The sequence below is a fragment of the Syngnathoides biaculeatus genome, chromosome 12, assembly GCF_019802595.1.
Source record: "Syngnathoides biaculeatus isolate LvHL_M chromosome 12, ASM1980259v1, whole genome shotgun sequence".
Lineage (NCBI taxonomy): Eukaryota > Metazoa > Chordata > Actinopteri > Syngnathiformes > Syngnathidae > Syngnathoides > Syngnathoides biaculeatus.
The window spans coordinates 26,417,550-26,434,567 of NC_084651.1; the positions used below are offsets into that span (position 1 = coordinate 26,417,550).

The 17,018-nt window shown below is 43.3% G+C and overlaps 1 long non-coding RNA gene across 1 annotated transcript in view; it reads left to right on the plus strand.

The window, feature by feature from the left end:
- LOC133509920 (uncharacterized) overlaps positions 1 to 17,018 on the plus strand; it is a 54,447-nt gene that overhangs the window by 24,665 nt on the left and 12,764 nt on the right. The window contains exon 4 of the long non-coding RNA XR_009797470.1: positions 15,313 to 15,454. This is a non-coding gene — a long non-coding RNA (uncharacterized LOC133509920). The remainder of the gene's footprint in view (positions 1 to 15,312; positions 15,455 to 17,018) is intronic.

Genomic DNA, 17,018 nt, shown 5'->3' on the forward strand with positions numbered 1-17,018 from the left:
TTGTGAGTTTTGGCATCCACATTATCATCATCATCACTCCATCTATTTTCTTCTCTCTTTTTGTGTCTGTCTTTATTCATCCTTCTTTCAGGAAAGACAGTGATTACCCCTATGCCGACGTGCTACATAATGGTATCAGCGCCGCCAACAGAGCAGTGAATTAAATTGTATCTGCAGCCACTGTGAAGCCTTGATGAGGGGGGCAGATGCCTTTGTGGTGTTATCATTATAACACAATGGTCATGTTGTCATCAACCTTGCCATCGCCAGTTGAAAAGGCATGATTGTGTGTTAGGAGCTTTTTTGTCCCATCCTCCAGCTACCCCTCACCAAACCTGCCACCCCACCTCCAGCCGTTTTGTTGTGAATAGGAGCAATTTTCTAAGAGCTATGAAATCACGTAATAGCTCCTAATATGCAGCTGCTTGGCACAGTGAGGTAGCCTCTATTAATATGGAAGTTAAACATAATATGTGTTTTGGCTGGAGAATTGCTGAATACATGAGCATGGGCTCGATATATTCAGAAGAAAATCTACAATGTCTGTCACTGTCATCATCACAAACAAAAACTATTTGCTCCATTTTTTTCCACATCTCCTCCTCTATTTCAAATTCTGTCTTCAGTAAAGTGTTCTCAGCAAAGTGTAGGGCCTTTGTGGAGAACCGTTTTCGAAAAATGAATGGCAGGTCAAAGCATTTTAAACAGGTTGCTGTCCTCTTTATGTTCCTTTTACCTGTAATAGATTTATAAAGGATTCATATTGTATGAGTCACATTTTGAAATATCCTCTTTAATTGTTTTCAAAATATGCTGGCGTCTCCTTATTTAAACCAATGCACATTATGGTCGAAGCGGACACTTGAAGGCATTCAGTGCAACAGGCTTTGTGGCTGATAAATTTGCTCGTTTTTCTTTCTCTTCGATGGTCATTGAATAGGTCACTGCCATTCAGGAGAAACTGAAGATTGAGAGAACGTGTAGCAAAAGCGCTCCAAGGTGCACTTATGTACAGTATATATAGCACTTCATTCCAATGACTATTAACACCCGTTTAAGTTTTCAATAATTATTAAGAATGACTAAGAGATATGGCAAAAAGTAAATTTCTTTCGGCTTGTCCCTTTTGGGGTCGCCACAGCGTGTCATGCACATATATGTTTGGCACTATTTTTACGTCCTGACGCAATCCTTCTCAGGGAGTGGAGGCCCCAGTGGGATACAAACCCACAACCCCTGGTTTACCAAACCAGTGCGCTAACCACTGAGCTACAGGCCCTCCACTAAGACATTTGGCAAAATGTGGTGAAAATTATCTCTTGGTATAAACATGCATAAAGTGAATGCAACAGACAAATTCACAAATTCAGGATAACAGTCCAATCAGAGTAATCTGATGACTTTGACAAAAGCAAAGGCACTTTGTGCGCTAGCAGTTCTCCTTCTTTCCTCGTGTTGACTGTCTAAAATTGCATTCGATTCTTTTGATTTAGACCACAATTTTGGAGTCCTTGCTAAACTATGAGTTGTTATTTGAGAGTGATGGAACCTGGGACATAGTGTTTTGCTGGCTTTTATGGTTGAAAATATCACTATAATCATTTTCAATTCAATTCCAAGACAAAAGCTCCCATCCATGAGGTTGAACCTAATTTTGGAAAGTTGTAGGCTGGGGAAAAATCCATTATAAATATTGACAGTCATGTATTTCTTCTTGCGAATTCCACCCTATTGCTTAGAATTGTATTGTTATTATCCCATACACAAATTTTGTCATGGGAATGAAAGTTAAAGACCCTGTTAAGTGAAATCAGAGATTTGGTTTTAAATCCATTATTCACGTTAATTGTATATAATTGCAGAAAACGTGTAAAGACTGAGAACAATGTAGTACTAAATTGTGAAGATAACCAGTTCTATTTTCATGACTGGTGTAAATCTGGCACAGCGTAAATCTGCAAAGGCAGGTTAGACCCAGTGTTGGTCATTTATAGCGTAATGTATGAATCAGGCTTAACTAGAATTGGCACTAATCAGAATGACCTACTTAATTCATTCTGACAAGAGCTGCAATGCTGGATTTAGCCTTTTTTATGGCTGACATTTGGCTGTACTGTGCATAGCTTCGTCGCAGCTCCGAGATCTCCGCATGAAATTTATTTCAAATGAGATCACAGAGGAAGGAGGCGTCCATGGGCCTTTCCTGTAGGAGTTGCACAGCATTGGTGGCAGCGTCACAACCAAAGCTGATAAAAAGTCACCGCTGAGGTGCACAGCCACTGCATCAGAAATAATTGGAGAAAGTTTATCCAACCCAGCATGAGAGTTAATCAATCAAATAATTTATTGAAGCAGATGAGCATCATTGAGATTAAAACTTCTTTCACAAGAGTCATCTGGTCAAGTAAGACAGCCAAAAAAAATGGATACAAAACATTTACAACAGGTTGAGATTACATGCAAATTATCGCAGTTGCACCATCCAAAAGAACTGCTTTCATAATCCATCCATCCATCCATCCATCCATCCATCCGTCCATTTTCTTTGCCGCTTATTCTCACAATAGTCGCAGGGAGTGCTAGAGCCTATCCCAGCTGTCAATGGGCAGGAGGCGGGGTACAGCCTGAACTGGTTGCCAGCCAATCGCAGGGCACATCGAGCCAACCAGCCGCACTCACAATCCCACCTAGGGGTAAATTGGACACTTGACAATTGAGAGTGTCCAAATAAATGGTGCATGATTTTGGGATGTGAGAGAAAACCCACACAGGCACCGGGAGAACATGCAAACTCCTCACAGGCGGAAACTTTAATTTTGACTACAATAGCTTTGCAGCTGACACACAGTTATATTTAGCAGTCTCTCCAGATGACTACAGTTCAATTGAGGTATTGTTCCACTGTTTAAATCAGATAAATAACTCGATAAGCCAAAATTTTCTCACTAAATCACAACAAAACTGAGACAATTGTTTTTGGCAATAAAGAAAAGAGAATTGCTGTTAGTAAACACCTGGACTCTTTATCTTTTAAAACCAAAGACTAAGTCCGAAACCTTGGTCTTCTGATGGATTCCGACCTGACATTCAACAATCACAAAAACTGCCTTCTACGATCTGAAAAACAAACATATCTAGAGTGAATTATTGTATGTGTCAAGTAGACCAGGAAAAGCTCATCCATGCTTTTATCTCAAGTATATTTGACTACTGTAATGGGCTTCTGACTGGACTCCCCAAAAAGAGTATTAAACAGCTGCAGCTCATTCAGAATTCTGCAGCTTGCATTCTGATCAAAACAAAGCGTTCAGAGCATATAACTCCAATCCTTGCACTGGCTTCCAGTCATCTTGAGAATATATTTTAAAGTTCTGCTACTGGTCTATAAATCACTAAATGATTTAGGTCCTGAATACATGAAAGAAATGCTTATGGAATACAAACCCAGTAGAGCTCGAAGACCGACTGACTCAGGTCAAATCGTGGTGCGCAGAGTCCAAAGCAAACATGGTGAAGCAGCATTTAGCTATTATGCTTCACACAAATGCAATAAGTTGCCAACAGAGGTGAGGTCAGCCCCAAGTGTGAATGTTTTTAAATCCAGGTTGAAAACTCTTCTTTTTTTCCCATGCTTTTTAGAATATATCCACTTTTTGATCATATTACTTGCACTGTATGCAGTTTTAGTTGTCTTTTTTTAAGATTGTGTTTGTCATTTTTATTGTTTGTATCTCATTTCAAATGGTTTAACTCTTTGTTTTCAAATGCCTTTAATCATGTAAAGTGCATTGAGTTACCTCGTGTATGAAATGCGCTATACAAATAAATTTGCTTTTGCTTTTGCTTTTCTTTTGCTTTGCTTTTGCTTTGCTTTGTGTACTTTCTTTACTACATCATCTGACACGGACTGGAAAACTATCCAAATCATTTCAAGAATAATGAATATAATTTTATTAATTGTAATAAATTGGAAACACCTGTGCCGCTGAGAATTTTGAGGCTGTTGTAGCAGCTTTGACACACATTTTTTTTAACCCGATTACAGTTTTACTAAAGCTGGATTGTCAGAGAATATGGATACTTGTGGAATTTTTTTTCCTTTTTTTTTTTTTACAATGCTTCACTGACAATTACTTACTTTTTCAACTCTAACAGGGACCTATTTGGCATCCCCTTGGTGAAGAATGCATCCTGGGTATTGGGATCTGGAAAGGGATGACTGAAAAGTAAAATAATGTGAAAGAGACTGAATGGGACAGAATATTTTTATCTTTCTTGATGTTAAAACCTCAACTGCTACAGCCAACCTCAATTCCATCTAAATTCTCCGTAGGTGTGAATGGTTGTTTGTTTATGTGCCCTCCAATTTGCTGTGACCAGTTCAGAGTATACTGTCCCTCTCGCCCAAAGTTAGCTAGGATTGGCTCCCACAGACCCACGGCCCTTGTGATGATAATCAGTTGAGAAAATTGATAGACGTTTGTCACTTATGGTGTGCTGTCACAATGGTCTGACATCCGTGAAGGCAGCATGAGTTCAGTTGCCACTCAGTAACAGTGTACATGTGAGAGGGAATGCTTGTCTGTTTCTACTGTATACAGTCACTGTGATTTGACGGGTGCACCATCGCACTCGCAAATCTGCACAGTCAAGCACGAAAAATCATGCGCGTAAAATTTGTTATGACTAGAAATACATAAATATTGAAAGACGTCGCTTATTTTGTGGTCTTGACCAATGTTCCCTCTAAGCTGCGCCAGTGCGCAATTGCACACTTGTCGCACACTCTCAGGGCACATGAAACCCGATCGAGCGCAGTGAACCACAGCCTGATGTCTTTTTTTTTTTTTTTTTTTTAACATGGAAGCACAAACGAGGCACTACACCCACACTCAAGCGGTTTCTTGACAAAAATGAATACAAGAGTTCATCTTGGGCATGGTCCAGTCAATACTGGGCTGAAGGAGTTTCAGCCACAACAAGTCAAGAACAATTGGAACTTGAAGGTGAGGAAAAACAAGGTCGCAAGATGATTACCTGATACCTTGAGGAAAACGGGACCAGTCTCTTGCTGATGTGGGTGATCAGACGCCTATCAAGGGCAGTGGAATTTTTGAGTGTGGTGTGAGGATGTAGATTAATCCCCATTTGTTTAACTAGGCGATGGGCAATAAGAGTTTCTTCAGCTCCGAAGTCCACTAAGGCTAAAATGGGCAGAGACAGATCCTCCCAGCAGATGGTAGCAGAAACCTGAAACGGACAGGAGAGGAAGAACTTGCATTTTGACTCACTCACTCCTTCTTTATTGGCAAGTCTGCCAGTGTAACGGATGTGTGGGGAAGTTGGTGATGTAGTGTCCCACCCCTCCGTAATACAAGCACAGGTTGAATGTTCTCCTGTGCATTTTTTTTTTCTGAATCTGAGAGTTTCGTTCAGCCAAGTTGCATGGGTTCACTGACCTCGGGAAACAGGTCTAGTGATGAAGTCTGTAGTCAAAGGAGGATTTGGAAGCGAAGCACTGCGGAGAAGGAAGTGGGGCTGGTGGAGTTTGTGCCCTTGAGGTAGATTACCTCCTGTGTTCACGGAAATGCCAATCCAGTTTAATAGCTCAATTGGAGGATCGAGGGAGCTTGGTTCATATCTGGATGCCGATTCATCCGTCAGTGCTTCATTTAAAGCCTCCCGAAGCACTTCCTGTAAACATCCTTGACTCCGCCCCTAACGTCGCCAGTGCTTAGCATTACAGACCATTCGTTCTAGCTAAGCCAAGATGCCGACGTGTTGTGCTACAAAACTGAGAAAATGCACCCAAATTTCTCCTTCTTTAACCTCCAATGGGGTTAACCTGACAGGATAAAGCTGTGGCTGTCACAGTTGAGGTTCGTTCACCAGCCGGGGAAATTTACACGCATCTAACCATTACTGGTTATTAGCTGCTTAGTTATAGCCTCTCGTGCTGGTACTGTACACACATATTTTATGAGGCTGCACGGTGGCGCAGCTGTTCAATCCCGTACTTCTGTGTGTGGAGTTTGCATGTTCTCTCGTGTCTGTAAACTTACCTCCTGCCCGTTGACAGGTGGGATAGGCTCCAGCATTCCTGTGACTATCGTGCAGCTAAGAAAATGGATGGATGGATATATATGTGTAAGCACACAACACTTCCCAGTTATTATTTACGGCGGAGCGCACATACAAACCCCCCTGGAACCCCCTTTCCCGCCATCCCGACCCCGGTTGAAAAGTGCAACTTGGGGAAAGAAAAAAAAAACGTGTGACCAAGCTTGCTGTATATTCTCTACATCAAAACCAACTCCTCAGAGAGGACTGTTATTGTTCGTCGTTAGTGCTACGCCCCCTCTATAACATGTCAAGTGCTGGCTGTGTGTCTTCTGGCTCAAGCGCACAGGCTTGAACATTGTACATCATGCTATTTTTGTTTTGTTTGGTTGTAATTATTTATATAATTAATACTACCATCATACTTTTCCAATTTAGAAATGTTTCTTGGTGAAATCTGTGGATAACTCTGGCATTAAAAGAAACACTGCACCCTCATCTATTAACTTTTAATGTGTGCTCCCATTAATATTAGTTTCGACAAAGTCTTCTTTTAAGTGTAATGAAGGGAATCTTTGACAAAGGGCAGTCTTGGCAGACTTCAACCTGCACTGGCAACAAATCCAACTTATTGCTGTCAATGCGAACCAGACTCTGACATCATTAGTACAGCGACCAAAGAAGCCTTACTAGGGGTTCCAGTACTCCATACTCCTGGAGCACCCCATATACTACCACCCATGGCAACACGGTTGAATGCCTTTTGTAAGTCCGAAAAGCACATGTGGACTGGTTGGGCGAACTCTCATGCACCCTGTGGAATCCTGCTGAAGGTGTGGGGGTGGCCTACCATTCCACGGCCAGTACAATAACCACACTTCTCTTTCTGAATCTAAAGTTCAAATTATAGATGGACCCTTGCGTCCAGAGCCCCTCAATCAAGCTTACCAGGGAGGCTAAGGTGTGTGATCTCTCTATTGTTGGAGCCAATGTTCCCTCTAATTTTTCATGTGTCTGAGCATACAGACAAGGAACCTGAGCACACTGAGGACCACTGTGAGCAACATCATAAGTGCTCACTGTGGCCACACACCAGTATCACACATCATCATAGAAGGTTTCATGGTTTATTAAAAGAATCAAATTACAACAGCAATTTCCATAAGTTTACTTTTAGTATTATTCATCTGTCCATCTTAGACAGATTTATAGCTGACATAATTTTCCTCCCTGAATTTGATAAATATGACTACCATTTTGTGTCCTGTTGTCTGTGCTCCCGTCTACTATTAGAGTATGCCAGGGTGCATTTTTAACTTACGCATAAACTAATTCTGCACTATCTCATTGATTTAATTCACAAATTCAAAGGGATAGTTTTTGCTTCGCCAGCTTTCTGGTATACTTACATACTTTGCCATGTGATTGTGGATTTGTTGAACTGACAGCATTCTTCTTCTTCTTTTCCTTTCGGCTTATACAATTAGGGGTCACCATAGCATGTCATCTTAGATGAACGCATATTTGTTTGCCACAGTTTTATGCCGGATGCCCTTCCTGATGCAACCCCTCTGCATTTAGCCGGGGAGAGAAGCTGACAGGACTTGATATTCCCAGGCGGTCTCCCATTCAAGTACTAAGCCAAAACTAACTTTTCTGCTGAATGTGTTGCTTGAGGTAGTCCAGCTTCCATCGACAAGTTTAGCGTCGCTGCATGTTAGGCAGAGCAATTTTTCTCACTCAAAAAAGAAAACCTCTCACCCAGTTTCACTGCTTGTTCTTCTATTTGCACATACTCCGACAGCCATTCCACCTTAAAAGAACCAGAGTTCTTTTTTACTTTGGTTTGGGGAGCCCACGCATAACAGTCACGACCCGCTTGTTTCGCCATGAAATGGGGTTACCATTAGCATTACTGAACTCCACCTCACTATTATTATGGAGTGTGTACGAGCACAACACAGCACGTGCGCAAGTACTGTCAATGCTGTGATTGGTTGCGTAGCGTATTATTGTATGATTGGCTGGACAGCTTATTACTCACCGAATTACACTGCAAAATTATACAGCAAAAAACTTTATATATCAAATTTGCATTTGCAGTGCGTTCACTGCACCTAATAGGTTTTCTTGTGCGCTGAGAGTGTTCAAGAAGTGCAGAATTGCGCAGCCATGCAGGTTAGACGGAACATTGGTTGGAACACACCCTCCTTTCCTTTTGTGAAAAAAGGGAACTACCATCTCGGTCTTTCCATCCAGGAGCACTCCATGTGGTGTTGCAGAGGCGTGTCAACCAAGACAACTCCACAACATCCGGACCCTTTAGGAAATATGGATGAACCTCTTCCATCCCCGAACCCTGGCACCAAGGAGCTTTTCAACCACCTCGGCAACCTCAACCCCAGACTTAGTAGAGCCCACCTGGTAGACCCTAGACTCTGATTCCTCTTGGGAAATTGTGTAAGTGGAATTGAGAAGGAAGTATTTCGCCCACCCACTTACAAGGTCCCAAGATAAGGTCAGCAGTACCTCATCTCAACTCTACACAGTGTTAACAGTGCATTACATCCCCCCACCCCCGAGACACTGAATGGTGGACCAGAATTTCCACAAAACTTCAGGCTTCAAGTGTGTGTATGTTTCTGTGTAAGTAGTTAATAACAAGGCCAACATTATCAGCACCCTGCCTACGTAGTCTTGACATTTTAAGGAGGAATAAGTCCTCCATGGGATCAACACACTCCGCCCACGTATGAGTTTTTGCCTCAGCAGCGAACAAAGATGCATTTTGCTTCACCAACCCATGAGCTGCCTCTGGAGTCTCACAGGCCACAAAGGCCTGTTATCACTTACCACCAGTGTCCACCAATGGGTTTGGGATTTTCTGCCACGACAGCCACAACTCTGGTCGGTCACCTCAACATTGGATGCATGAAACATGGTCCATTTGGACTCAATGTCTCCCCACCCCTCCCCCGCCTGCCCCAGAACATTTTTAAAGTTCATGCCAGTCTCCAGACCTAAACCCAAGAGAAAATTTTTGGAGGGAGCTGAAACTCCATGTTTCTCAGTGACAACCCAAAAACCTGTCTGATCCTGAGAAGATCTGTGTGGAAGAGTGGGCCAAAATCCCTCCTTCCAACCTGGTGAACAACTACAGGAAACATTTGACCTCTGTAATTGCAAACAAAGGCGACTGTACCAAATATTAACATTGGTTTTCTCATGTGTTACTTACTTACTACTTATTACTTATTTATCAGCTGTATCACACACATAAATCATTAAAAAATCATACATTGTGATTTCCGGATTTTTCTCATAAGATTATCTCCCTCAGAGTGGGCGTGCATCTACGATGAAAATTTCAGACCCCTCCATGATTTCTAAGTGGGAGAACTTTCAATATAGCAGGGTGTTCAAATACTTGTTTTCTTCCCTTTATATATGAAGTGGCCAGGACAAATTCTAGATTTAAATCCAATTGTGAGGCTTTGCCTCTCCTTGAGCCATCACCTTATCATGGTGATGTGTCCTGAAAATCCTCAGAGCAAAGTTGTCTGGACCTTCACGCCCCCGGTTGGGTCACCCAAACAATTTCTTGGGGAGCCAGGCCTGGAGGTGGAACTCAAAGGCAAGCGCCTGGTGGCTGGTCCTGCACTCATAGGGCTCAGCCAGACACAGCCTGTGGGAGGGGCCGTAGGGGTCAGATGCAGTGTGAGGTATGCGGGGCCGAAGGCAGGGACCGTGGCGATATGATCCCTGGCTACAGAAACTGACTCAAGGGACATGGAATGTGACCTCTTTGGCAGGGAAGCAGCCCGAGGTGGTAAGTGAGGTCTAGATATAGCCGGAGTCGCCTCTATGAAGTGCTTGGGCTCTCGTACCAGTCCTCTTGAGAGGAGTTGGACTCTGTTCCACTCTGGAATTGCCTACGGTGAGAGGCGGCGAGCAGGTGTGGCTGTACTTATTGCCCCCCAGCTCGGCGCCTGTACGTTGGGGTTCACCCCGACAAATGAGAGGGTAGCCTCCCTCCAACTTTGGGTAGGGGGAGAGGTTATGACTGTTGTTTGTGCCTATGCACAATAATTAAAATAAAATAAATAAACAATAATTCAGAGTACCCGCCCTTTTAGCAGACCTTAGAGGGAGAGCTGGAGAGCGCGAGGAGTGTCTGTCATGAAGTCAAATCTCAGATGCAGGTGGAGCAAGGTGTTTTTTGTCCTGGCTGTGGGACAGTGGACCAGCTTTACACCCTCAGCAGGATCCTCGAGGGTGCACGGGAGTTCACCCAACAAGTCTACATGTTTTCTGGACTTGGAAAAGGCTTTCGGCCGTCTCCCTCGGGCAGTCCTATGGGTGTTCCGTTGTTCGTATGGGGTTCTGAACCCTCTGTTACAGGCTGTTTGTCCCGTTTAGCCAGTGTCAGAATTTGGTCTGCTTTGTCGGCAGTAAGTTGGACTCATTTCAGGACAGAGTTGGACTCTGCCAAGGGTACACATTGTCACGGTCAATTTTGTTAACTTTTATGCTCAGAATCTCTAGCCGCAGCCGATGCATAGAATGGGTCCAGTTTGGTGGCCTCAGAATTACATCGTTGCTCTTTGCAGATAACGAGGTTCTGTTGGCTTCATCAAGCCATGATCTCCAATGCTCACTGGAGTGGTTTATACCCAAGCGTGCAGCGGGAGCGATGAGACTCATCACCTCCAAATATGAGACCCTGATCCTCTGTGGGAAAAGGGTCATGTACCCCATCTGGGTTAGGGATGAGATTCCGCCCTAAGTGGCGGAGTTCAAGCATCTTAGGGTCTTGTTCACAAATGAGGGAATAATGCAGCAGGAGATCACCGGGCGGATTTGTGCACCATTGAAGTGATATGGACTTTGTATCGGTCTGTTCTGGTAAAGAGGGAGCTGCAGTAAGCCGAAAGGTGAACCTCTCAATTTAGAAGTCGATCTACATGCCTAACCTCACCTCTGGTCATTAGCTGTGATTCGTGACCGAATGAATACGATCATGGATACAAGTGGCCGAAATGAGGGTGTCCGGCCTCTCCCTTAGAGATAGGGTGAGAAGCTCTGTCATCCGGAAGGCACTCAGTGTCGAGTCGCGACACCTCCGCATTGAGAGGAGCTAGATGAGGTGGCTGGGGCATCTGATTTGGGTGCTTCCCGGATGCTTCCCTAGTGAGGTGTTCCAGGCATCTCCCACCGGAGAGAGACTCTGGGGAGAACCCAGGACATCCTAGAATGACGATGTCTCTCAGCTGACCTGGGATCCTTCGAAAGAGCTGGATGAAGTGGGTGGGGAAAGGGAAGTCTGGGCATCCCTGCTAAAGCTAACGCCCCCGAGACCCATTGGATGGATGGATGGATGGATGGATTGATGGGTGGATGGATGAATGGATGGAAGGAAGGACAGATGGATGTGAGGCTATGGTGTGACCTTAAACCAGCGGTTCATGCTAGAAAACCCTCTAACCTGGCAGAGTTGAAACAAAGAAGAGTTCGACGGAATTCCTCCAGAGTGATATGAAAGACATCACAAATGATCACAAATGCTGATCTCAGTTATTGCTGCAAAGGGTGGAACAATCGATTCAGGTTTGGACTTTTTGTGCCCCAATACATTTATTTGTCATCTGAAAACTGCATTTTGTATTTCCTTGGGTTTTCTCTGAGCGATATTAAAATTGGTTTGATGATTTGAAACATTTGTGTCTGAGAGATAAGGAAAAAAAAAAACAGATCAGGAAGGTGGTTCACGAGCATGCAGCAAGGGGTTGGACCCAAATGCAGGACTTCATTTTCGTGGGTAGTTCAATTTTGGCAGAGATCATACACAGGTAAGCAGTCCAAAAATGCAAAGTCCGAAAACCATGAAACGAGGTCCGGTAACTACAATGCAAAAACTTCAAACATGAACAAAACAGGACTTGACTACAGGGGCAGAGGAACGATGTACTAACCTAACCACTACCAAGATGCTTGTGTACTTGTTGTATTCCCAAGCACAATGAACTGGCAACTGACAATTCAACACACAACACTAGTAATCCATGGCCTAATTAGCGTCAATGAGGCGCAGTTGCGGAGCTTCTGCCAGAGGCAACTGCGCACAAGGCAATGGTCTGGCCACACCCCTGACAGATGGTGGTAAACTTTTTCATGGCACTGTATATTTAGCATCATTTTCAATTATTGTTTCTTTTTTTTAGGGCTGTAAAGTAAATTGCAGTTGACATTGAAGGAGAAAGATCAACTAGGTGATAATCTTGCAATCCTCAGGGAACAGCTGAAGGAAACCAAGAAGTGAGTTCTATTACAATGGACCCTAGCATTTTTGTAATTTGGTGTTAGTAAATTCACAGATTCTCAGATTTTAGGGGTGCTCCTACCATCCATTATATGCAGAAAAATGCTCCTGTTTACAATTTTCTGGAATCCTCTCACGCAACAAACATAGTATCTGGGTGTGCTGTCTCGTATCATCACTCTTACAACTAGCGCTGTAGTCTTGTCAGACACTCTGCAATGTAACCAACCACACACCATAAACACAACACCGAACTCTCTTGGGAGAAAAAAGGGCTATCATCTTCAATAGCAATTACGCAGTATGTCTCCTTTACCTGAACGCCTGCATACACCCTGGAGCTAGACAGCTATGTCTCTAGTAGTTGTTTGTGGTCTGTATCTGTCACCTTTCGCCAAGTATTTAGCCTGACTCTCTTGCTGCATCTACCCTTCCTTGGTTATGTTGGCTGACCTTTCTCCACTCATGCTGGGTGCTTTAAGGCATTGGTCTCTAACCATAGTGTCGCGGACCAGTACCAGGCCATGAGGCATTTGTTACCGGGACCGTGAGGCATTTATTACTGGTTCACAGAGAAAGAATGAGCAATTTATATCTTTTTTGCTGTATTGCAATCCTCAGTGTGTTTTATTCTGAATATTGAATGGATCTTCTGCACTGCAACAGCTACATGTCTCAAATGACACGTTGAGACTGTAAGAAGGCTTCCAGTTCCAGTCCCAGCTTACCATTAGCTTCTAGTCACAGCAGGCTGGCTAGTGGCGGGAGAGCTCAAAGAACAAAGATTTTATAAACAAATTCAGTTCATTACATTTACTGAAAAGATGTGTTCTTTTGAACGAAATGTTCACAAATAAAAAAAAAAAACAACATCAGGAGTCCTACTTAAAATTTGGGTTTTATGCGACAGTTATCTCTCACGCACCAAGTCTGCTCTGATGAAGATACAGTCATAGGTTTCTGCTCGACAGGAAGAATTATTTTTATCAAGTTAAATACACAAATAAATAAATAAATAGCCCATCCTGAATTGAAAGTATAACGCATAACATTTAGTTTGTGGCAATTTCCAATGTGATTCATTCATGAGAGGTGACTGGGTGGTACTTCACAAAAATACTTTTGCAGCCCGTAAACGGTGTTTACAACGACAATGTCTTTATGCACTGTTCACCACCAGTATTTAGTTAACAAAGCAGTCTGGGCAACACAGAGCGAAGACGAGCTAGACACCCAGCTTATGTTTCCCCTCACAAATAATGGCGAAAGTAAAATGTAAAAAAAGAAATACTGGTATCTTGAGATCCGATGACAGTCAGAGTATGCGCAAATAGACGAAAAAGCACCCCAACTGGATGATTTTGCTTTTAGTCTGTTGTGAAAAATGTGTTGCAAAGCCAAAGTAGAAAACAAGTTTACAGAAGGAAATGTGTGGACAGACTGGAAGCTGGGCTACATTAAGTGTCACATTCAACACAAGTCCTTTGAAAGCAGTTAGAATTGTATGCAGATGTAAGATGGTACTCCGGATAGGTACGATGTTGGGGGAGACCACTAAAGACAGAGAGAAAAGCAACGAGCTGACACCAGTAAACAAATCGAACCCAGATCAAGTTAAAATCCTCATCGACAATGATCTGCTAGCCATCAACAAGAATCTATCTCTGCTGTCAGTTAAACAAATTCACAATCACATGGAAAAGTTCCAGAGTATACCATAAAACTGAACGAGCCGCACTCTACAGGAGGCACTTTGTCACGTTACATCACCAAACAAGAATTTGGAAACCTTACGGCAGGAACACCAGAGCGAGGTAGAAATAACACTGCATTCATCGGTAGAGTGGGGAACATCAGAATATTCACATAGGTCAAAAGAATTAGAATTCAATGTTCGTATTACGCAGATCAGTTTTAAAATACTGAATTTTATGTCGCTCATCTATTAAGATACTGCAGTCCTGTTTATTATGTCACACAGGGCAGCAGACATCCTGTATTTCATCACGCAGTCAAGGATGTAGGATGTACTCAGAGGTACAAAGGGGTACTAGGGTGACATTTTGTTAGTGTCATTCTGTTGTCAGATAGAATCATCCATCCATCCATTTTCTTTGCTGCTTATCTTCACGAGGGTCGGAGGTAGTGCTGGAGCCTATCCCAGCTGTCAACGGGCAGGAGGCAGAGTACACCCTGGACTAGTTGCCAGCCAATCGCAGGGCACACAGAGACAAAGAGTCACACACAATCATACACAGGGGCAATTTAGCATGTCCAATTAATGTTGCCTGTTTTTAGGATGTGGGAGGAACTCGAGTGCCCGGAGAAAACCCACGCAGACACGAGGAGACAATGCAAACCCCAAACAGGCGAGGCCGAAATCGAACCCGGGTCCTCAGAACTGTGAGGCCAACGCTTTACCAGCTGCACCACCGTGCGGCCCAGATAGAATCACACAGACAAAATATGAGAGATAGCGTTTTCCACATAAAGAACCTCCCCAATAATAATTTTCTGAAGCTTGGCCTTGAATCAGCTACCACCTCTACTGGCCCAGATGTAAAACAATTAAAGGTGAGCGTAGATCACTGGTCTCTACTTGTGCCATAGAGAAGGTGAACATCTCCCTCATTGTAGGAACAATTTTAACCCACAAAAGGTTTGCTAAAAGGGGTTGAGAGCTGAATGTCAGATGGCAGGTACCCTGGAATACTTTACCTACAATTAACACTGCAGGTATAAGAAATGTAACTGAAACATCTGATTTTTGCCATTTTATTCAAAATGAAATAAACCAGAGTGACATTTGTTTTAATATGTACATGCTAAATAAGTCTTATATCTTCATTAAGTTCTCTGTGCTGTTAAAGATCGATACAATATGAAAAATCTACTGCCGACAAATGTGTGTGTGTGTCTGTGTGTGTGCTCAGCTAAAGCAACTGGAGGACAATTTGAGCAGCTCTAAGGCTCCAAAAGAGCTGACAGCCTTGAAGTGTAAACTTGAGCTTGTGGAAGAGGAGAAGTAGGAGTGGAGTGACAAGTGCTCGAAGGTCAAGAATTTGAGGTTGACAGGTGAGAACATATTTCCCTGCCATGAAAACAAGCTCCTTTGTGGCAACAGTACTGTACCACACTTCAGAAATCCTAGCACACCTTAAAAGGCTAAAGTAAGTTTCTTTCGGCTTGTCCCGTCAGGTGTCGCCACAGCGTGACATCTCAGATGAACGTTCATATTTGTTTGGCACAGTTTTTACGCCGGATGACCTTCCTGACGCAACCCCTCTTGGGGAGTTGAGGCTCCAGTGAGATATGAACTCACTCACACATAAAGCATGATTTTTAGTATGTTTTTAATTACAAAAAAAAGGCAGCCAAAATGGACCCATCCGTTTTTTCACCACACGTCATGATGTTGTCGTACATGGATTTTTGCATCTCCCGCAATGAAGATCCTCTCGAAGCATTTGTTTGAGAGAAGAAGTGACATTTTTTCCCAGACGCCCACACTGGCAGGATTGTGTGTTTATACCAGTTTTACCGCCGGGAAAGTCAGTTTTTTTTCCAGAGTGTTAGCAAAAATGCCGTCTCGTTGTATTGCTGGATTTTGCTCAAACACTCGGGAGGATGGATTCACTCTAAACACGTTTCCAATAGACCCTGTTCGTCATGTAAAATTGATTGCACAGGTGCAAAGGACAAGAGCTTTGTGGGTCCAAATGATAATAGTAGGTGTGTATAGAGCTATTCTTCTTTTTTTCTTTCAGCTTGTCCCCTTTGGGGTCATCACAGCTTGTCATCTTTTTCCATCTCAGCCTATCTCGTGGATCCTCCTCTCTAACACCCACTGTCCTCATGTCCTCCCTCACTCTTCCCCCTCCACTTTTCTCATTCACGTACAAACATTCTGTTTTACTTAATCTTCATTCCTCTCTTTTCGAGTGCATGTCTCCATCTTTCGAATTGTTCCTCTGCATGCTCCCTGCTTTCACTGCATATAACAATATCATCTGCGAACATCATGGTCTAAGGGGATTCCAGTCTAACCTCATCTGTCAGCCTATCCATTACCACTGCAAACAGGAAGGGGCTCAGAGCTGATCCCTGATGCAGTCCCACCTCCACCTTAAATTCCTCTGTCACACCTAAGGCACACCTCACCATTGTTCTGCTGCCATCATACATGTCCTGTACTATTTTAACATACTTCTCTGCCACACCAGACTTACGCATGCAGTACCACAGTTCCTCTCTTGGTACTCTGTCATAGGCTTTCTCTAGATCCACAAAGACACAATGTAGGTCCTTCTGACCTTCTCTGTACTTTTCCACTAGCATCCTCAAGGCAAATAATGCATCTGTGGTACTCTTTCTAGGCATGAAACAATACTGTTGCTCGCAGATACTTACTTCTGTCCTGAGTCTAGCCTCCACTACTTTTTCCCATAACTTCATTGCGCGGCTCATCAACTCTAAAGTTCCCACAGCTCTGAACATCCCCTTTGTTCTTAAAAATTGGAACTAGAACACTTTTCCTCCATTCTTCAGGCATCTTTTCGCCCGCTAGTATTCTGTTGAATAAGTTGGTCAAAAACTCCACAGCCATCTTTCCAAATTGCTTCCATACCTCTACCGGTAT